Source organism: Sceloporus occidentalis, unplaced genomic scaffold (genome assembly GCF_023333645.1).
Source record: "Sceloporus occidentalis isolate IW3139 unplaced genomic scaffold, rSceOcc1.0.p SCAF_130, whole genome shotgun sequence".
Classification (NCBI taxonomy): domain Eukaryota; kingdom Metazoa; phylum Chordata; class Lepidosauria; order Squamata; family Phrynosomatidae; genus Sceloporus; species Sceloporus occidentalis.
In genome coordinates this window covers 89,740-113,438 of record NW_028317110.1, presented here as the reverse complement: position 1 = coordinate 113,438, position 23,699 = coordinate 89,740, and the positions used below count along the sequence as shown (strand labels likewise).

Below are 23,699 nucleotides of genomic sequence, written 5' to 3'. Positions count from 1 at the left end.
TGCATTGGCCGGGTTCAAAGATACCCGAAATGGCACATGGGGGGAAGAATTACCAGATTTGGAAAAAATGGCTTTGAAATAGCAAAACGCTACCTGTACTTATTGCCCCATAATGGGTAGAAAAAAGCAAAAAAAACATAAAAACATTGGGTATTTCTAAACTCAGGACAAATAGTAGAATCTATTTAGCAGGTTTTTTCATTACCTTTTATAGATGAGTAAAAGATTTTTCAACTAAAAGTTAGAAACAGTCATTTTTTTCTAAATTTTTCACCATATTTTATAATTTTTTTAATAGTAAATAATATGATACAATCAAAACAATGTCATCTAAAGAAAGCCCTTCTTGTCCTGAAAAAACAATATCTAATGTGTGTGGGTTCAGTAAACGGGAAAGAAGAAAATTACAGCTAAACACAAGCAGCGCAGAAATGTTAAAAAGGCCATTGTCACAAAGGGTACAAAAAGTAAAATCAGCCTTTGTCTCGAAGGGGTTAAACCAACATCAGATTAACCCATTGAATGCTTCCACAAAGAAACTGACCACCTCTACTGGATTACCCTTCCATGAATCCACTGCATTATATGAGTTAATCATGACAGTTCCCTTTTGGGATGTACTTGCCTCCCATCCCTGGCTGCTCCTGCGAGGTCGCGGGCACAGTTGAGAGACTGCGTGTGGCGCACCTGTGTGCTAGGCTGCAGTTGGCCACTGTATTGAGCAGGATATGGCGTGGGAGGGTTCATTGGAGGATGCTGCCGCATGAGTACCCTCTGCACTGCACGGGGCAATGGAGCGTGGACGTCCCTGCTGGACGGAAAAGTGGTACTTAGACTATTTCTCCACCTTTTTGTCTTTCATAGTAAGTGTAGATGCTGGGAATCACCAGGGAAGTGGTCATTTCTTACAGGGAGTTTATTTTCCTTGTGTAGCACCTGGCAACATTTTTGTTGGCTTTGAGGGACATTTTTTTTTAAAGGGGAGGTTCCTGCCCTACATGAAATAAGGGGCTAAATCTAATGTTATGCGCTGCCAGGGGAATCCACAGACTACATCCAACGTAATAGAAATTATACATTCTTACCTGGAAATTTAAGTGTTCACTTGTGTAAGTAGGAAAGTAAAGACTCTGGTAACAGAAATGTGACTAATTTGTTCAACTCTTTCTTATTTCAACAGTATTAGTGCTCCTGGTTTAAACTGCAATGGAAGAGCTTACTAAACTTGAGTACCTTTCCTTGGTCTCCAAAGTTTGCACAGAGCTAGATAATCACTTGGGAATCAATGATAAAGATTTAGGTAAGAATACACCATTATGTATTGGAAATTTATTTCAAACAATGTTATCTCTTATCCTATCAACATAATTTTCAGTAATTTTTTTTTGGAGCTGTTATGACATGCGTTTTAAATAATGTTTAGTACAGCTGCTTTTGAAGCAGCTACTAAGACATAGTCTACTGAGTCCTGATTCTGGTGTGGTTTGGAAATTAGGTATATTTTATGCACTAAAACAGGGATTGACAAATGTGTTTTGAATCTAGGAGCCAGCTAAAAAAGTAAAAAAAATCCTGGCTCTTAAACTAACAAAGTTTTATTTTCAACGACAAAAATAACAGATCTTAAATTTCCAGGAAAAAATTCTAAGTCGACCTGGCGTCTGGGATTTGTCGAGCCCTGCACTAAAATATTTGTAAATGTAATGCTAAAGATTCACCAACTTGCATTAAAAATGCCTATAACTAAGTGCATGGGTACATGAAATGCATTAGATGGATGAGTGGTTATGTGACCCTGAACAATTGTCTGCTGTGGATATTACTACCGTTTTAAAAGAAATTACTGATTCCAGTGAACCTCTGGTGAGCTGGCTCCTATTTGTTTGTTTTTTTCCTGCATTCTAACCGCTGGTTGCAAGCTCCCAGAAAAACCCGACATCTGAAGTTAGGAGTACAGCTCCATGGTGTCTTACTACTTGTGCATTACAAAGACTATTTTTTGGTTACAATTTGTGATTTGTTATCTTATTTTTTTTTTTTTTATTACAGCTGAATTTGTGATCAACATTGCAGAAAAGGCCAATACTTTTGAGTCTTTTAAATTGGCTTTAGAGGAAAATGGAGCAGAGTTCACAGTAAGCCTTTAAGTTTTACTATATTCAACACTTGCTATCTTGGAGGAGAGGAAGGGGTGGGGGCTAGTGCCGAAGGAGGCAAAATTAGTGCGTGTAATTAGACTTGTACTTGGTTTTTGGCTCAGGTTAGGTTCGTTAAAATGTGCTTTCTTATGATTTTCTCAATAGGATTCTCTCATTGGCAATTTGTTGCGTTTGATTCAGACCATGAGACCTTCTGCAAAGCCCTCCACAAGCCAAGGTATGTCTGATAATGTTTCATGTAGATTATTTTTCAGTGTTGGTCCCTTGGCATGGTTAAATCGCATTTGAGTTTCTAGAATATTGTTGTGAATCTTTTGAGATCTCGTGATATATCCAATTTGTATACTTCATATTAAAAAGTTAAAAAATGCTAACATTCTGCAGAGCTGTACAGTTTAACTATGGTATTTGAGGATCTGAAACATTTAAGTGTCACTAAAATGCAAGAATAGAAGAACTCGGCAAGGGGCAATTCCTTTTTTACAGCAGTGTATCTGGTGAAGCTGGCACTGCCTCTCAAAATCTTTTAAGAATTCATCAATGTCGTCAGTGGAGTTGTGAAAGGATTTGAATGACTGATGGGTCACTCCGTTGGACCTAACTGATTGGTGACTCCTTGCTGGTCATGGTCCTTTGGTGGAGGCTAACAGGGAAGGTTGTCAGTTGATTACTGCTAAGTGCTGCTGTAGTATTGCTTACCATAAAATGACTAGATGTGAATTAGCTCTGCAACGAGCCAGCCAACTCCATGATACTCTGGTCACATTCTTCTCTACTTTAGCTTCATTCTGCGTTCTAAGAAGGTGCAAGTATGGGATGCTTGGAGATTCCTTGGGTTGCACTTGTGCCCTATCACTGGCTTGGACTCCTTCAGTGAGCTTGTTCTTTTTCAGGCCACTATCATCCATTCCTCGTTTACAGAGCAGATGAACCAGCGCCTGTACCGAGAGATGCTGATAATAGTCATCCTGCTTCTGTCGGTGTCCCAGGTGGTGATTTGGACTGTTTTTGATAGATAAATTTTTTAGTGTGATTATTAATTATTGCACAAATTTTGATTTCAAGCATGATTATGTAAAACATAATTTAAGCTTTTTTTCTGCCAAGGGCCATTTGGATATTCATAACATCAACTTAAAAATTAGCCCCACATTGTATACTTACCCCACCAGGCAGCCCTCCCTTTCGTGTTGATTTATGTGATGCCGCCAGCCATCACCACCTTGTGAATTAATGCCCTGACACACTTATGTATTGCCAGCCTCACATTGTGTATGTATGCCACCCAGCCAGCCCTCCTGGCACCCAGATTGCATCTACAGGATGCGTCGTGTGGAAGAGCCTGTCCTGGCATGTGTGGGTGTCGGTGTGGCAGAGCCTGTCCTGGTGTGTGTGTGTTTGGGCATCGGTTTGGCAGAGCCTGCCCTGTTGTGTGTTTGGTCATCTGTTTCCTGGCACTTTACTTACTGTAGGAGTACATTAACTGTGTAAATTTTACTTATCCGGGGATAAAACGCCCTCCTGAATTTGTAGTCACTTCAGAGGATGAAACACTCTAGGCCTAGGCTTTGCATGTATATACACTGCTAAAAATAATAATGGGAACAATGGGATTACACATCCTAGAATGAACTAATCGTATGACATACTTCCGTCTTTACATAGTTGAATGTGCTGACAACAAAATCACACAAAAATTCTCAATGGAAATCAAATTTATCAACCCATGGAGGTCTGGATATGGAGTCACACTCAAAATCAAAATGGAAAACCACACTACAGTCTGATCCAACTTTGATGTAATGTACTTAAAAGAAGTCACAATGAGGCTCAGTAGTGTGTGTGGCCTCCACGTGCCTGTATGACCTCCCTACAACGCCTGGGCATGCTCCTGATGAGGTTGCGGATGGTCTCCTGAGGGATGTCCTCCCAGACCTGGATAAAAGCATCCGCCAACTCCTGGACAGTCTGTGGTGCAACGTGGCGTTGGTGGATGGAGCGAGACATGATGTCCCAGATGTGCTCAATCGGATTCAGGTCTGGGGAACGGGCGGGCCAGTCCATAGCATCAATGCCTTCCTCTTGCAGGAACTGCTGACACACTCCAGCCACATGAGGTCTAGCATTGTCTTGCATTAGGAGGAACCCAGGGCCAACCGCACTAGCATATGGTCTCACAAGGGGTCTGAGGATCTCATCTCGGTACCTAATGGCAGTCAGGCTACCACTGGCAAGCACATGGGCCCCAAAGAAATGCCACCCCACACCATTACTGACCCACCGCCAAACCGGTCATGCTGGAGGATGTTGTCAGGCAGCAGAACGTTCTCCACGGCATCTTCAGACTCTGTCACGTCTGTCACATGTGCTCAGTGTGAACCTGCTTTCATCTGTGAAGAGCACAGGGCGCCAGTGGCGAATATGCCAATCCTGGTTTTCTCTGGCAAATGCCAAACGTCCTGCACGGTGTTGGGCTGTAAGCACAACCCCCACCTGTGGACATCGGGCCCTCATACCACCCTCATGGAGTCTGTTTCTGACCGTTTGAGTGGACACATGCACATTTGTGGCCTGCTGGAGGTCATTTTGCAGGGCTCGGGCAGTGCTCCTCCTTGCACAAAGGAGGAGGTAGAGGTCCTGCTGCTGGGTTGTTGCCCTGCTACGGCCTCCTCCACGTCTCCTGATGTACTGGCCTGTCTCCTGGTAGCGCCTCCATGCTCTGGACACTACACTGACAGACACAGCAAACCTTCTTGCCACAGCTCGCATTGATGTGCCATCCTGGATGAGTTGCACTACCTGAGCCACTTGTGTGGGTTGTAGACTCCGTCTAATGCTACCACTAGAGTGAAAGCACTGCCAGCATTCAAAAGTGACCAAAACATCAGCCAGGAAGCATAGGAACTGAGAAGTGGTCTGTGGTCACCACCTGCTGAACCACTCCTTTATTGGGCTAATTGCCTATAATTTCCACCTGTTGTCTGTTCCATTTGCACAACAGCATGTGAAATTGATTGTCCATCAGTGTTGCTTCCTGAGTGGACAGTGATTTCACAGAAATGTGATTGACTTCGAGTTACATTGTGTTTGTTTAAGTGTTCCCTTTATTATTTTGAGCAGTGTATTTGTGTTTTTTTTTGTTTTTTTTTTGTGTACTGATGTACGCCCAATCCCATGACATAAGATTCTATCCTATATCATCTGCCTAGCACTGATGTCATTTTTATCCAGTACATATGGATGCTGTAGTGTTAAGATTCTGTCTATTTTATTCGCATAAAAAGGCCCATCAAAATCCTCACCACCAGGCCCATTATGCGCTTAATCCGGCCCAGGGACGCATCAGGTTCATGTGACGTAACTCATCTGCGTTCCTGCTTCCCCCTGAGCGTTACGGGATACGATGCTCGCACAGTGAATGAGCAAGGCACGGGTAAGCGCCGGTCCCCTGTGGAAGTGGCCGCAGGGGATGCCCGGGCCCCTTAGAGTGGCGGGCCAGGTCACAATTGTGACCCCCCCCCCCCCCGGCCACGGTTGCTACCCATTTTGCACCGTGTGCCATACCAAACGATATTGGACCACTCCCCTGAGATAGAGAAACGGCTAATTTCAAATGTATTTGGACACTATCCATGTAGGTATTTGGACACCAATCACTGTCAAAGGTGGCCGCAGAAATTATTTCCTGCGCTTTTTTTCACCAACGCTTCTGTGATTTTTTTTTATTTTTTTTTTTGTTTTGTTTCCACAGGGTATGTGTTATGGCAGAGAAACCCAGCCAAAATTGTTTAGCTGTATCTCCTGATTACGGAAATACCCCACATCCTTAGATTATTATTATTTTTTTTTATAGAGGGCCATATCTACCCCTTAGGTATAGTACCCTATTGTGCTAGGGCAATGGGATGTAAAGTTTTTTTTTTTGTTTTTTGTTTTTGTTTTTTTTCTCAAAATTTTTTTTGTATTTTTAAAAAATGTTTTCACTGTTATCAGTGCAGTTTGGTTAGGGGACCTCTTGAACATGTTATTGATGCCAGTGATGCCAGCTCACTGTTGTTAAAACCCCACCCCATTTTATTTTGTTTCTCTTCCCTGTGATTTCCCCCTGCACCGATCCCCATACGCTTGCATGGAGATCAGTGTGTGTGATCAGTGCCTCATTTTTCTCTGAGAATTTTTTTTAGGGATGCACCGAAATGAAAATTCTAAACCAAAACCGAAAATTCAGGATGCTCTTGGCCGAAACTGAAGATGTCCCCCCCTTTTAGAAAAGAAAAAACAAAAAACACACCTTTATTAACCCCTTCAATCCCAGGGGTTTTTGGTACCTCAAAGCCCGCAGCATTTTTGGGGTATGTCGGTTTATCGATTATTCTCCTTTCCTGTGAATAGTGTATCCATGTAAACTATATATTGTTTTTTCAAGGAGAGATAGAGCTTTCGTTTGATACCATAGTTGGATGATTAGCTGAAAATTTAGAATGAGAAATTTAGTAAAAACTAGCGAAGATTAGAAAAAAAAAAACTAATTTTTTTTTTTACATTTTCCCTCTGAATCCTCACAAAATTAGGTAAAGTGATGGAAAATCCCCTCCAAGTTTATCAATTCAGGTGTCCTGATTTCAGAAATACCTAATTTATATAGATTTTCCATACTTTCCCAGCACCAGAGAGCATACTATAAGGTGTATAATTTTGTATACAGGAGGGTTATACTGGCTAGATGTTATGCTACATATATTTTTTTTACTTTTTTTTTGTATTTTTTTTTTAACACAGAAATGGTTAGAGGTCCTCTTAGGGACCTCCTGAACATGCCAGTGATGTCACAATGACACCACAGCTCACATTATAATATTTTTTTGTATTTATATTATTTTAATGATTTATTAATTTTTTAATGGATTAATTTTTTTATTTTTTTTTTCAGCTTTTCTGTTTCAGGACGGGAGTGAGAGACATGGTTTCTCACTCCCCTCCCCGCGATCCCCCTGCACCGATCACACTGTGATCTCTATGCAGGTCCTCACAGACCTGCATAGAGATCGCAGCGTCTCTGTGCCTCATCGGATGACCTCCGATGACCTTCCGGGTTACGTCAGCAGTGACGCAACCCGGAAGGGAATGCCCGATCGCGCGTTTGAAACTGCGCGATCGGGCAGTTTACAGTGTAACAGCTTACCGGCTTTCATGCCGGAAGCTGTTACAATGCCGGCTTCTGCTGTCAGTGGGGAGTCCAGGCTGTCAAACGACAGCCTGGTCTCCCGTGCAGCGGCAGGGATGTGTCCCTGACGCTGCACGAAGGGCTGGACGTACCGGGACGTCCATAGGGGTTTCTTAATAGGCGTTTTTTGGACGTCCCGGTACGTCTATAGGGGAATGAAGGGGTTAAATATAAGTAACACTAAAATTGGACACAAAAATAAACTAATAATAATAATAAACTCAAACAGCAGTTTTACATAAAATATATATATATTAGGGCTGCAACAACTAATCGATAAAATCGTTAATCGATAACGAAATTAATCGGCAATGATTTTCATTATCAATTAGTTGAATCGATTTTATAGATTATAAAATGAGGGTTTTCTCTAGGGATGCACCGATATATCGGTGGCCGAAATATATCGGCTGAAAAGGGCATTATCGGCAAAAAAAAATGGCCGAAAATAATCGTCCGCAGGGGCTGGGCTGCTTACCTGCGCGTTGGCCGCACAGTGTGCAAGCAGCATTTCGGCCAGGAAAAGGAGGAACCCAGTGGATTCACTAGAATGCACATTGCGTGACTCTGCTCCGTTTCTTCTTCCTCTGGGGGGGTGGCCAGAGAAGTTATATCAAAGATGTTTATTTGTACATATCACAGTATTAGTCTACACGATAAATATGATGAAAGTGAAAAAATCATGCTTATGTATTGCTCTAATTCACAATTATTGAGCAACCTATCACATATCCTATCCAAAATAAACATATGGATGCCACCTGCAGTGGTATTAGATAATTATTAGAATAATTTAGAATAATATTCAAACATGTATGTATAAACACGATGGGTTTAGTGAAATAGAATTGTAATTAATCAAAAATGGATATATGTTGCTATTGAGATTAATCAATAATATAAGAATATAACAAGCAGCAGATCTAGGGATGCTTATTTTTAACATAGTTTTAGGTAGATTTTTTTGAGGTGATTATTTAGGTGCAAATAAGGTTATTTTAATATTATATTGCATAAGGTCGGTTTCTGATCATCCGATACACGGATGTATACATGTATGTAGGGCTGCAACAACTAATCGATAAAATCGATAATAGATAATGAAAATTGTTGCCAACGAATTTCATTATCGATTAGTTGAATCGATTTTTATCGATTATAAAATGAGGGTTTTTTTCAGAGCAAATGCTCTGAAAAATAGCCCTTGTTTTATAATCCGTTTCAGTGTGACTCACAGCAGGTTACTACTTACCAGTCCCTCCCTGCAGTCACTGCCGATTGGCCCCGCCCCTTTCTTCCCTCCCTGTGTTTGTGTGTTACACTTAATATGCCGGTAATAGCGTTTGAGTTTTACAAGGAGTTTATACAAAACAGCTACTTCAATCTACCATGTTGATGATTTGTTTGCCTACATGTCTGGTACCAGAAAAGTTATCTTATTGCTTGACCAAATTATAATTGTTTTATTGTGTGGCATGTTCTAAATATTTCCACTTGATGAGTATTATGGAATATATATCACTATTCTGTGCTATGATAGGGGGCCATGAGTCTGGATTGAGGAATTAAGCATTATTTTTATTCTCCATATGAAAAACTGAAGGACATTATCAAGGTATAAGAAATGTTTAACTCTTACATTAGTAAGACCCCCTAGTATCGATTGGCCCACACATTTCATTCTTCCAGTCCCTCCCTGCAGTCAGGGGCAGATTGCCCCGCCCCTTATACCATCCACATGGCTGTGACACTCATCTAACTGTAAGTAAAAAATTAATATTTGGGCTACTTAAAGTTAGGGGATGTGGGGGTTAATTTAGGGGCAGTTATGGTTAATGGGGTGTTCAGGGTTAATTTAGGGGCAGCTATGGTTAATGGGGTGTTCAAGGTTAATTTAGGGGCAGCTATGGTTAATGGGGTGTTTAGGCTTAATTTAGGGGCAGTTATGGTTGATGGGGTGTTTAGGGTTAATTTAGGAGCATTTGTGGTTGATGGGGTGTTTAGGGTTAATTTAGGGGCAGTTGTGGTTGATGGGGTGTTTAGGGTTTATTTAGGGGCAGTTGTGGTTAATGGGGTGTTTAGGGTTAATTTAGTGCAGTTGTGGTTGATGGGGTGTTTAGGGTTAATTTAATGCTGAGGACTGAGGGTTAATTTAATTTAATAAAGTTAACTTAAGGTGCAGTTATAGGTAAAGGGGGGCAACTAAGGGGAATCTAAATCCTGGGGGCAGTGAAGATAAATCCTGTATTTATTTATAAAAGTATTGTGCTGCGAACGAGCCTGTTTATCCATAAGGGCACTATGGGATATCTGGGGGGTATGCGGCATACCTGGGGAGGACGGAGTGAGATATCTGGGGGTATAAGGCGTATCAGGGGGCACAGTGGCATATCAGGGGAGGACAAAGTGGCATATCAGGGGTTATTAAGGCATATGTGGGAGGGTGGAGTGGCATATCTGGGAGGCAGTGTGGCAAGCCTGGGCTCAAATGTGCATAACCGGGGGGGCAGGTTGGGAAATAAAAACAAAAAAATGCATTTTTATCAAAGTTTTTTATTCTGCTGTTTGTTTTTAACATCCTGTTTGTTTATTAAATTATTTAAAAAAAAATGAAAAATTTACATTCATTTTTTTATCCGATTAATCGAAAAAATAATCGGCCAACTAATAGATTATGAAAATAATCGTTAGTTGCAGCCCTACATGTATGGTATTTTTATTTGTTTTGCACTGTATTTACGATATAGCATGTCACATTAGTATCCTATCACTTATACATTTTTAGTTCATTTATATTCACTAATTAAGTTCATCACTTTTAATAAGCACAGCGAATTTCTTTACAAGTATTTACATCCTTCAGAAGTACCATTATATAATTTTAACGTAGCACCAGTAGTATATTTACTTTCTGTTATATTATAAGTGCACTAACCTATCATCTAGATTGGCAGTTAAAGGCCACACCTAATTCTATATACACGGAATTTAGCCGCAAGTAGGGCTGCAACAACTTATTGATAATAAGCAAATGCTCTGAAAAACTCCTCTCCTTATAAAATCCCACCTCAAACAGGGGACCTGGATTCCCCTCACTTTCAGCCGGTGGGTGTCCGTGTGATGCGCACAGACAACTTCCGCCTCTCTCCTCCACTTCCGCTGGGGCTCCTACGATGCAGCGCAAGCATCACATGATGTTAGAAGCCCCAGCAGAAGTGAAGGGGAGTAACGGAGGCTGTCTGTGCGCATCATGCAGACCCCCACCAGCTGACAGAGAATCGAGGTCTCCTGCAGAGGATCATCCTGTCAGCTGGTGGGGGTCTGCACGATGCGCACAGACAGCCTCCGTTACTCCCCTTCACTTCCGCTGGGGCTTCTATGAAGCTCCAGTGAAAGTGCCTGTCAGCAACGGAGGTTCACAAGACACTAGGGAGTCGGGTAGAGAGGCAGAGTGGTGTATGGGAGGGGGAGGAGGCAGAGTGGTGTATGGGAACCACCCTCCCATACACCACTCTGCCTCTCTACCCGACTCCCTGGTGTCTTGTGAACCTCCGTTGCTGACAGGAGGCAGAGTGATGTATGGGGAGGGGGGTAGAAAGGCAGAGTGGTGTATGGGGAGGGGGGTAGAAAGGCAGAGTGGTGTATGGGGGGTATAATGAATTTCAGAGTGGCATATCTGGGGGAGGCAGAGTGGTGAATCAGGGAGTATAATGCATTTATGGGGGGCGGAGTGGCATAGGGTGCACAGTGTCATATAGGAGGTATAAGGCATATCGATATTAGGCATATCAGGGGGGCATAAGACATATCTGAGGGTATAAGGTATATCAGGGGGCTCAGTTGCATATCAATGGCATATCAGGGGGCACAGTGTCATATAGGAGGTATAAGGCATATCTGGGGGCAGAGTGTCAAGCTGGGGGTCAGATGTGCATAACTGGGGCAGTTTGGTAAATAAAAGAAAATATAAACAAGGCTTTTTTTCTCAGTTTTTATTAAATATGAAAAATAGTTAACATGAATTAATATTTACTAATAACTTTTGTATTAAAATCTAGTTTGAGAAACACTGGGTTCTTGTAGCTTTTATTATGTCAGTAAAATAAGAAGATGAATAGAGAAATGCCATTAGTTGCAGCCCTAGCCGCAAGCACATAATACACACATACACGTGTAGTGAAAGGCACTACACGCCAGTTGCATCCCAGCATACATTCGCTTAGGTGGGGTTCATTGTATATTTAGTTGCTCATTAAGTTTGAGTTGCATCATTGATTGCATTGAATTGCATTTACTGGTTTAATGGGTTGTACTATATATGTATGTTCTGCTCATATACTCATTTGTGTCCTGATGAAAGTCAAATAAAGACTGAAACGTTGACCTGCAAAAGAGGAATCTGTATTTATTGGAAAAAGACCTAGAGTGCTGGTAACTATCCATAGACTGTGTGTGTGTGTGTGTGTATGTATATATATATATATATATATATATATATATATATATATATATATTAACAGCAATCACACTCCTATCATGCCCAGGCAACCATTAAAGGCTAGAACCTGGGCATGATAGGAGTGTGATTGCTGTTAACAATCATATATAGATATATATTGAATTTTTTTTTTGTCCAATTTTGGTGTTGCTTTTTTTATGTAAAGATAGGGGGGTCATTTTTGGTTTCGGCCAAGTGAATCCTGAATTTTTGGTTTCGTTTTCGGTCCAGAATTTTCATTTCGGGGCATCCCTACTTTAATGTATGAATAAGAAGTGCCTGAAAAAAATCATCCTACTTTTTCACTTAACTTTCACTACACAAAGTTGTGTAACAATGCTTTTTTGTCTTTTTGCAACTAGAACTTCATGTTAAACCCAAATCTGCAAAGGAAAAAATGAGAGAGTTATTTCCAGCACTCTGTCGGCCAGATAATCCCAGCATACAGGTAAACTTCATGTATTCCCAATATCTCAATATATTTATCATATTGTAAGTTCTAATGGGATATTTAGGTACTCTTTCTGCATGTGACTGGAATGGGGCAGGTTGTAACATAATGGCTAATAACTACATACTTAGCTGACATGACAAATGTAAAAATAAAAAATATCAAAAATCATGGTAAACAGTCGAAAGGAAGGACAAGTAGTTTTCTAACTTGATCTTTAACCCCTTCAGTCCCAAAGGGTTTTTGGTACCTCAAGTCCCAGAGCAATTTTGCCATTTTTGCGGTATGTCGGTTTAGCGATTTATTCTTCTTTCCTGTGAATAGTGTACCCATGTAAACTATATATTTTTTTTTTCAAGGAGAGATAGAGCTTTCTTTTGATACCATAGTTGGATGATTAGTTGAAAATTTAGAATGAGAAATTTAGTAAAAACTAGGGACCATTAGAAAAAAACCCTAATATTTTTTACATTTTCCCTCACAAAATTAGGTAAAGTGATGGAAAATCCCCTCCAAGTTTATCAATTCAGGTGTCCTGATTTCAGAAATACCTCATTTATATAGATTTTCCGTACTTTCCCAGCACCAGGGAGCATATAAGGTGTACATTTTTTGTAAAATTTTTATGCCTATGGCTTAACAGGTTTGGCGGTTGTGAACGGAGACAGGAGGGTTATACTGGCTAGATGTTATGCTAGGGCAATGGGATGTAAGGTTTTTTAAATTTTTTTTTAAGATTATCTTTTTTATATATATTTTTATTTTTTATATTTTTTTTTACACAAAACTGGTTAGAGGTCCTCTTAGGGACCTCCTGAACATGCCAGTGATGTCACAATGACATCACTTAGCTCAGATTTTTTTTTTTTTATTATTTATATTTTAATGATTTTTTTTATTTTTTTTTAAATGACCATTTTTTTTTTTTTTTTCCTGCTTCTCTGTTTCAGGACGGGAGGGAGGGTGAGACACATGTATGGGGACCCAATCAACACACAACCCCCTTCCCTGAAGCTGCCTGTGGCAGCTGAAAACGCGTTTGCTGTTTTTCCGGCAATCACGTGTTTAGCCTACAGAATCAATCCATGGGAGTGATCAAAGGCTCGGGGTGGCTGTGATGGTCTTCCCAGACACCTGAGCAGACAGCAGCGCCCCCGCGATCACCACAATTGTGGCGATGTGGGGGCATTTTTTTGTCATAACGTACCTGGTACGTCCCGGTCTGCAAGGAACATGTAGCCAGGAAGAACCAGGTACGTCACCGGTACGGAATCCAGGGATTGTGGAAAGTCACAACTTCGGTATCGGATCTGGGTCAGCTGCCCAGTGTCCCTCTGACTCAGGGGTGGAGACAGTCAACATCCTCAGATGACCACTCCATGGATTTTTTATTTTATTTTATGGTCACTGGGGCACATTATATTGATAAGTAATTCACTGTCACAATTACAATAACAGGCGCAACACTTTATTATATTTCTTCCTGGGAATTGCCCATGTGGATTTATAATGTCTGCAGAGGCCAGCCTGTAAGGTTTTGTGCGTAATGATGGACAGAGCATAGATTCAAGCTGCCTGATCAAGATGGGTAGATCACCTTCCTGATGAGAAGTACTAGCAGTCTGAATGACTGTGGGTCTGGTGGTCAAAATTGTGGAAGAAGGGATACAGTGGAATACAGTTCACTGGGGATTTTGTCATTTCTTTTATCCTCCTCAAGACTTTTCTATTTCCTCTGAGATTACCTCATAAAAAAACAAACAACTGACAAACTAATTTGGCTAAAGTTTATTTATTTTTGATGCTAGAATATGCTCGATCCAGAGGATGTTAAAGTGGCGGCCGACGCACTGCAAGAGTTTGAAGCTCTAATGCCAAATACTTTAGGGGATGATGAGGAACGAAGCAGAAAACATAAGTATGTATTTCCTTTATGTGACTGGAAAAAATACCCCGCAGAGTAGTTCATGTTATCCCCACATTTTATTGGACAATTTAGGCTGTCTCTTTCCCAAATCTTTAATTTTACGGTTCTGTATAAACTTATGTAATGGATTTTACAAATTACAATGCATGTGTATTAAAAACTACTTTTTCTTTTTTTTATTTTTTTTTTTTTGTTTACTACTATGCTAAAAATGTGTCTTGTACAATTTGCACATTAAAATGCCTTTCTACATTCCTTAGAGATAAGAGAAAAAGGAAGGGGCGCAGTCGAAGCCGAGAAAAAAATCCAAAAAGTAAACACAGGTCCCAAGATCACAAGAGACTTAAGTCCAGGCATAGGTCAAAAAGTCGGAGCACCAGCAAGGAACGTTGGAGCCACGAACAGCCGTCTGAAAAAAAAGATCAACGGAGAGAGAAACAAGTGGATAGACCACCCCCCGATGAGCCAGCAATAGGAGATATTTACAATGGAAAAGTCACAAATATCATGCAGTTTGGATGCTTCGTTCAGCTGGATGGACTAAGGTAACTTTGTGAAAAGTACATTAACGTGCCTTTGTGTTGTGCAGATTTTGTGAAAGCTCATATAAGTGCCGTTTAAAAAAAATTAGGGTCTATTAGTTATTTTTGAGATATACTCACTGGCCAATTTATAAGGTACACCTGTTCATTTGCTTGTTAACACAAATAGCTAATCAGCCTATCACATGGCAGCAGCTCAATGCATTCATGCATGTGGACATGGTCAAGACAACTTGCTGAAGTTCAAACCGAGCATCAAAATGGGGGAAAAAGGGGGATTTAAGTGACTTTGAACGTGACGTGGTTGTTGGTGCTAGATGGGCTTTTCTGAGTATTTCAGAAACTGCTGATCTACTGGGATTTTTCACGCACAACCATCTCTAGGGTTTACAGAGAATGGTCCAAAAAAGAGAAAATATCCAGTGAGCGGCAGTGGTGTGGACGAAAATGCCTTGTTGATGTCAGAGGAGAATGGGAAGACTGGTTCGAGATGACTGAAAGGCAGCAGTAACTCAAATAACCACTCGTTACAACCAAGGTATGCAGAGTACCATCTCTGAACGCACAACATGTAGAACCTTGATGCAGATGAGCTATAGCAGCAGAAGACCACAACGGGTGCCACTCCTGTCAGCTAAGACCAGGAAACTGAGGCTACAATTTGCAGAGGCTCACCAAAATCGGACATGGAAGACTGCAAGAACGTTGCCTGGTCTGATGAGATTCCAGCTGCGACATTCGGATGGCAGGGTCAGACTTTGACCTGAATAACATGAAAGCATGGATCCATCCTGCCTTGTATCAAGCCTGGTGATGTTGTTGTAATGGCATAGGGGACATTTTCTTGCCACTTGTCCCTTAGTACCCGTTGAGCATTATTGAAACACTATAGCCTACCTTAGTTGCTGACCATGTCCGTCCCTTTGTGACCACAATGTCACAAAGCTCACATCATCTCAAACTGGTTTTTTGAACATGACAATGAGTTCACTGTTCTCCAATGGCCTCCACAGTCACCAGACCCAAATCCAATAGAGCACCTTTGGTATGTGGTGGAACGGGAGATTCGAATCATGGATATGCAGTTGACAAATCTGCAGCAACTGTGTGATGCGATTAGGGCTGCAACAACTAATCGATAAAATCTATAATGAAAATCGTTGCCAGCGAATTTCATTATCTAAATAAAGCAAACAGTAGTGACGGTAGTGCAAGGTTTAGAAGATAACAGCTAAAAAAAAACACGTGGAACTTTTCCACTAAGTGACAAAGTGCAAACATATATATCCTGGCGCTTTCGCACCAGAAAAGTGTGGCACGCTAAAAAATTTATTTTTTTTTAAACTCACCCTTTATAAGTCGCTGGGTGGTAACATGTAACGAAAAAAAACAGAAATACTGCACTGTTATTTTTGTATGTCTGTATATAGAAATAGATAGTATATAGGGCTGCAACAACTAAATCGTTGCCAACGAATTTCATTATCGATTAGTTGAATCGATTTTTATCGATTATAAAATGAGGGTTTTTTCAGAGCAACCGCTCTGAAAAATACCCCTCATTATATAATCCGTTTAGTCTGATGCACAGCAGCCGCTCCTACTTACCAGTCCCTCCCTGTAATCACTGTGACAACTGGCCCCGCCCCTTCATTCTCCAGGCCAGAACCACATGGCTGTGACACTCATCTAACTGTAAGTATAAAATTAATATTTGGCCTGCTGAAAGTTAGGGGACGTGGGGGTTAATTTAGGGGCAGTTATGGTTAATGGGTGTTTAGGGTTAATTTAGGGGCAGTTATGTTAATGGAGTGTTTAGGGTTAATTTAGGGGCAGCTATGGTTAATGGGGTGTTTAGGGTTAAAATAGGAGCAGCTGTGGTTAATGGGGTGTTTGGGGTTAATTTGAGGCAGTTGTGGTTAATGGGGTGTTTAGGGTTAATTTAGGGGCTGTTGTGGTTGATGGGGTCTTTAGGGTTAATTTAGGGGTAGTTATGGTTAATGGGGTGTTTAGGGTTAATTTAATGAGGACTGAGGATTAATTTAATAAAGTTAACTTAAGGTACAGTTAGAGGTAAAGGGGGGCAGACTAAGGGGAATCTAAATCCTGGGGGCAGTGAAGATTAACCCAGTACTTATTTATAAAAGTATGGTGTCAGTGTGCTGTGAACGGGTCTGTGACTCTGAGGGGACTATGAGATATCTGGGGGGTATAAGGCATATCTGGGGAGGATGGAGTGACATATCTGGGGGTATAAGGCATATACGGTATATAAGGCATATGTGGGGAGGGCAGCGTGGCATGTCTGGGAGGCAGTGTGGCATGTCCGTGGAGGATGGAGTGGTGTATCAGGGGGTATAAGGCGTATCAGACACAGTGGCATATGTGGGGGTAGAGTGGAGTGACATATGTGGGAGGCAGCGTGGAGTGGCATATGTGGGAGGCAGCATGGCATGTCGAGGAGGCAGCGTGGCAAGCCTGGGCTCGAATGTGCATAAATTGGGGGGGGCTGGTTGGGAAATAAAGACAAGAAATGCATTTTATCAAAGTTTTTTTTTTTTATTCTGCTGTTTGTATTTAACATCATTTGTTTATTAAATTATTTTAAATAAATGAAAAATGTACATTTTTTTTATCCGATTAATCAAAAAAATAATCGGCCAACTAATCGATTATGAAAATAATCGTTAGTTGCAGCACTAATAGTATATATATCCTACAGAGTGCGTAAACGGAGCCTTTAAAAAAAAAAGCGCTCCTGAAAAACACATGACTGTGCCCTTAAGGCGGCACTTCACCTAAACTTCTTTCTGTGGTTTCTTCCTCCCTTGCTCCGACCCATAAAATTACCTGGCTCTGAGTTGTGGCTTGTGCCTAATATAGGGTAGGCAGACCCTTCTTTGAAGCAGGTAGCAGCTGCTGCACACCCAAATTTTTGGAAATCCCAGGATTCAGTAAAATCACATTTACCGTATTTGCTCGATTATAAGACGACCCCCCAAAATCTGAATATTAACTTAGGAAAAAAAGAAAAAGCCTGAATATAAGACGACCCTAAAGGAAAAAAGTTTTACCAGTAAATGTTAATTCATGTAAACTATTTTTTTAAATAAAAGCTATGATTGAGAATATTTTTTTTGTTTTTATTTCCTTGTATTTTCCAACCTGTCCCCCAGTTACGCACATCTGCCCCCAGGCTTGCCACACCAATATGCCACTGTGCCCCATGGTAGGCCTTTTAACCCTCTATATGCCACTGTGCCCCATGGTATGCCTTTTGACCCTCTATGTGCCACTCTGCCTCCAGAAATGCCTTATACCCCTATATCCCATTCTGGCATTTAGGGGGTTAAAATGCATATTATGGGGCAGAGTGGCATATAGGGAGGTATGAGGCATTTCAGGAGGCAGAGTGCTCTATTAAATGCCCCCTTAACGCCACTCTGCCTCCTGAAATGCCTTATACCTCCCTATATGCCACTCTGCCCCATAATATGCCTTTTAACCCCCTAAATGCCAGAGTGGCATATAGGAGTATAAGGCATTCCAGAAATGCCCTATGCACGCACCGGTGCTTCCAATTTCCTGCTGTATTGCCGGGGCAGCGGGTTGACGTCTCCTTCCGCTGCAGGCGGAAGGAGGTGGAGTTGGCAGCGGGGGGTTGTCTGTGTCCGTCGCGGATACCTTCCCCGGCTGTCGGAGATCAGAGTTCCCTGCACCGGTGCGGGGAACTCTGATCTCTGACAGTCGGGGAAGGTATCCGCGACGGACGCAGACAACCCCCGCTGCTAGCCACACCTCCTTCCGGCTGCAGCGGACGTTGTCTACGCGGATCGCGTAGATGTCAACCCGCTGCCCCGGCAATACAGCAGGAAGCACCGGTAAGTGTGTGTGTGTGGGGGGGGGGGAGACAGGAGGATCCAGGTCCCCTGCAGCGGTGCTGATTAGAAGACGACCCCGACTAGAAGACGAGGGGTGTTTTTCAGAGCATTTGCTCTGAAAAAAACCTCGTCTTATAATCGAGCAAATACGGTATTTTGTAAACTTATGTTAAAATCAACCCAACAAAGTATACAAAGAATAAAATAGTGTGTACTTTAAAAGTCCTGGTAGTCCTCCAAATACGCGTTTCACCTTCCAGATTGATAAAGCCGGAAGGTGAAACGCGTAATTTTGTTATTGAAATCACACTTTTTGTCTCATTTCGATGTTACTTTTATTAAGTGGTGCTTTTTAGGGGGGTCATTTTTGGGTTCGGTTTTGGCAAGCGAATCCTGAATTTTTGGTTTCGATCCTGAATTTTCATTTCAGTGCATCCCTAGTTTTTTCCAGTGCAAATGCTCTGAAAAATATAATAACACTATAAGATATATCTTATAATAACGCTAAGATCCAGATCCCCGCAGCGCTACAGGGGACCCGGATCCTCCTCTGACAGCTGGCAGGCATCTGTGCAATGCACGCAGACATCCTCCACTTTCCCCCGGAGCTTCTATGGTGGAGCACCAGTGTGACGTGACATTCCGCTCCACCATAGGAGCCCCGGCGGAAGTATCGGCTAGCACAGCGGAGGTTGTCTGTGCGCTTGTGCAACATTCGCCAGCTGCCAGACAGGAGGATCCCCTGCAGGGGACCTGGATCTTCCTCTCTGGCAGCCGATGGGCGTCTGTGCGATGCATGCAGACATCCTCCGCTACTGCCGGCACTTCCGCTGGGGCTTCTATGATGGAGCTCCGGCATCACGTGACCTTCCTAGGCTCAGTCGTAGAAGCTCCGGGGGAAAGAGCCGGCCACCAGCAGAGGTTGTCTATCGTGCAGACGTTAACCAGCTGCCTCTACTAGACACCAAGGAATCTGGCACACGGGGGGGGTAAGTCTGGGGGGGACAGAGTGGCATATAGGGGGTTATAAGGCATATCAGGGGTTCAGAGGGCCATATTGGGGGTTATAAGGCATATCAGGGAGGCATAGGGAATATAAGGCAAACGGGCTATAAGGCGTGGCACTGTGGCAAGCCTGGGCTCAAATGTGCATAACTGGGGGGGGGGCAGATTGGGAAATTAAAACAAGAAATGCTTTTTTTTCTCAGTGTTTTTATTCTGCTGTTTGTTTTTAACATCCTGTTGAATTTTTCATTTATTTAACCCCTTAATGACAAAATGCATTGTTTTCAATGGGTTTAGGGACCGCCATTATCCTTAAGGGGTTAAATTTAATAAACATTTTTTTAATCTGATTAATCGAAAAAATTAATCTGCCAACTAATTGCTTATGAAAATAATCGTTAGTTGCAGCCCTAGATACGGTCATGTCCATATGGACCAAAATCTGAGGAATGTTTCCAGTACCTGAAGAAGTAAGTAGAAGTGTCGATCAGGGTGTTGCAGTGGATGTAATCTACTTGGATTTTACCAAGGCGTTTGACACGGTTCCACACAATAGGTTAGTATTCAAACTGAAGGAAATTGGTCTAGATGCAAATTCTTGTTCTTGGGTAGAACATTGGCTTAGAGATAGAGAACAGAGAGTTGTTATAAATGGTATATTTTCAACATGGTCAAAAGTGGTAAGTGGTGTCCCTCAGGGTTCTGTTCTGGGACCAATTTTATTCAACATATTTATAAATGACCTGGCAGTAGGCGTTGAAAGTCATGTTTCTTTGTTTGCAGATGACACTAAACTAGGTAAAGTTATACAGGGCAAGCAGGATATTACTGTGCTGCAGAGGGATCTAGATAGACTGGGCACACAAATGGCAGATGAAATTCAATGTAGATAAATGTAAAGTTATGCACTTCGGGGTAGCGAATGCACAAGCAACCTACACCCTAAACGGTAGTGAATTAGGGGTAACGACAAATGAGAAGGATTTGGGAATTGTTATAGACCACAAACTAGGCAACAATGTGCAATGTAAGGTATTGTCGTGTATAAAAAGGGGCATCAAGTCGCGGGATAAAGATATAATGTTGCCTCTGTATAAGTCAATGGTAAGGCCGCACCTTGAATATGCTGTGCAATTTTGGGCACCTGTTCTAAAGAAGGATATCATAGCACTAGAAAGGGTGCAGAGGCGGGCTACAAAATTAATAAAAGGAATGGAGCACTATAGTTATGAAGAAAGGTTAACTAATTTAAATCTGTTTAGTTTAGAAAAACGTCGCCTCAGAGGGGATATGATAACATCATATAAATATATTCGGGGCCAATACAAACCATTGTGTGGAAATCTGTTCATAAACAGGACTATGCATGGGACACGTGGTTATGTGTTCAGACTGGAAGAAAAGAGATTTAGACTAAAGCAGAGGAAAGGGTTTTTTACAGTAAGGACAATAAGGATGTGGAATTCTCTGCAGAGGTAGTTTTATGAAAAACATGATATTCAGGGATATAGTCTTTAATTATGGGGAAACAGCTTATTGATCCAAGGAGAAATCTGACTGCCATTTTGGGGTCAAGAAGGAATTTTTTTCGCTGGTTAGTGCAAAATTGGAAAGAGCGAAACTGGGGGGGGGGGGGGTTGCCTTCTTTTGTATCAACAGCAACAAATTAACAGATATAGGAAAGGCTGATCTTGATGGACGCATGTCATTTTTCAGCCTATATAACTATGTAACTATGTAACCTTGTTGAAAATATGCCACAAAGAATTAAGGCAGTTCTGAAGGCAAAAGGAGGTCCAACCTGGTACTAGCAAGGTGTACCTAATAAAGTGGCCGGTGAGTGTATATGGGACTACAGGATGGGGAAACCTTAGTGTTTGTATTTCCCTTATTATGATCTGTGTAGCTGTGACATTGAACATGACTGAACAATATGTAACTCCTAGGAGCTAGCACTACATCACTTGTCACCTCCTTGCAAAGTTACATCACCGTTGAAATCAATGAGCTGTGCTTTCCACACATGGGGACATCCGCCCACTGCGTTTGCCATGCAAGAGCTGGAGCTAACTCCACTAGGGGTGAGCAAAAAGGGCAAATGCATTTAGTGGCTTCTGCAGAATCTCCCTATGCTTTTGCAAGGGTGACTCCCTGTGATGGATATAGTGCCCTTATATATTTATACTGTGTATGCATATGTAGATAGAGGAAGAGAGAATAATCAAAAGTGCACATTTTTATGACACATACATGTGTGTGTGTGTAGATATTGGTCAGTCATTTTGAATTGTACTGTCATGAATGGTCATGTTTAATATGCTGAGGTCTGTAGAGTCTGAGATGTAACTCTTGGCTGTTTTGCAATTTCTCTGAGCAAAGTGGAAAGCATTCAAGAGAGTTGTCAGACCGACCTTGGGGTGGATTTGCTGTGACGTCCACTTCTGGGAAGAATGACAACTCTCTTGAATGTTTTCCACTTTTGAGTAATCTTTCTCCCTGTAGAATGATGGACTTTAAATTTTTTTGTAAAATGCCATATAACCCTTCCTAGATCCTGAAGATTAATAGGCAGCAACAATTGCTTCTGTATTGCACCTAAATGCTCCAGACCAGCAAACTGCTAAAATGTCGGCTTTTTTATAGATGGTCACATTTGCTGATGATCAATTAATCAAGGGCATTTGATCAGCAGCACCTGTCTGCTACTTGGCATCTTAATTACTAGGGTAGTTTTTCACACAGTAGGGACACAATATGTATATAGGTTGAACTTGATGGACTTTGGTCTTTTTTCAACCTTATGAACTATGTTACTATGTTACACATGACTCCATTTTGGCTTTATTTTTGTTGAATAAATAATAACACGTAATACGTCATGATGCTGTACACATTTTGAGACCTGGAAAGAACAGATTATAATATTATGTCCTTATATGTAAAACTGTAGAATTCAAAGAGGGTGTACTTTTTTCACACAACTGTATGTGTGTCTAACGTAACAAACTTGCTGATGTGATTTGTTGATGTAATTTTGTATTATATATGTCAAATTTTTGTTATCTCTTTTATGAATAGAAAGCGCTGGGAAGGCTTGGTCCACATATCTGAACTGAGAAGAGAAGGCCGTGTTGCAAATGTGGCTGATGTAGTAAGCAAAGGTCAAAGGGTAAAGGTGAAGGTACTGTCCTTCACAGGATGCAAAACCAGCCTCAGCATGAAGGTAAGACTTGAAGGCTAACGCATTAGAAATATTTTATTTTTATTCTATTATTCCCTGGTCAGGATTCCTTCCAAACATATGTTAATAAGATGGACGCTGTAGTTAGTAAAATAAGTACATATATTCAAGTGTTCAATATTCAAAAAACAAAAGTGCTTTAGGCATTAACAATGTAAATTAGTAGCCACCAATTCTACATCAAAATAAAGTGTACCTCACACCGAAAGGCGTTTTATATTTATATATATAATATATAACGTTTTTATGTATTTTTTGTGAGTTATTAGGACAGTAAGTATAAGTAGTGTATTACTATTTCAAAGCTTCAAAAAAAAAAACCTACCACAAACTTTTGACAAAGGCTGGTGGTAGAATTAGTGCATGGAAGCAGTTACAATACTACCATTTGAAATACCCTAGGGTGTCTAGTTTTCAACAACAATATGGTTTAAGGATGTAAATTAAACTGGCCAGTTTCAAAGATGGCCCAAATAGGACATGGGTACATAATGGCGATGTCACAATTCCAAACTGAACAATATGCATCTTCCAAATGTGGCCTTTTACCCCCAAACAACCTTATAAGCCTGTGTGGTGTCACCGTGCTCGTGACACATTGCTGAACATATATTGGGGTGTTTGGTAGTGACATTTACCAGGAACTGTGAATTCATACCTTAAGTGCAATGTGTGTGTGGGGAAAAAATACTTCCACAAACTTTGACCAAGGCTAGCGGTTGAATAAGCACCTGGAAATTGTCAAAATACCACCATTTAAAATACCTTGGG

The 23,699-nt window shown here is 41.3% G+C and overlaps 1 pseudogene; it reads left to right on the top strand.

Annotated features, from left to right (window-relative positions):
• The first annotated feature begins 1,200 nt into the window (after positions 1-1,200).
• The window catches only part of LOC149281543 (ATP-dependent RNA helicase DHX8-like), a 100,128-nt pseudogene continuing 77,629 nt past the window's right edge, over positions 1,201-23,699 (top strand).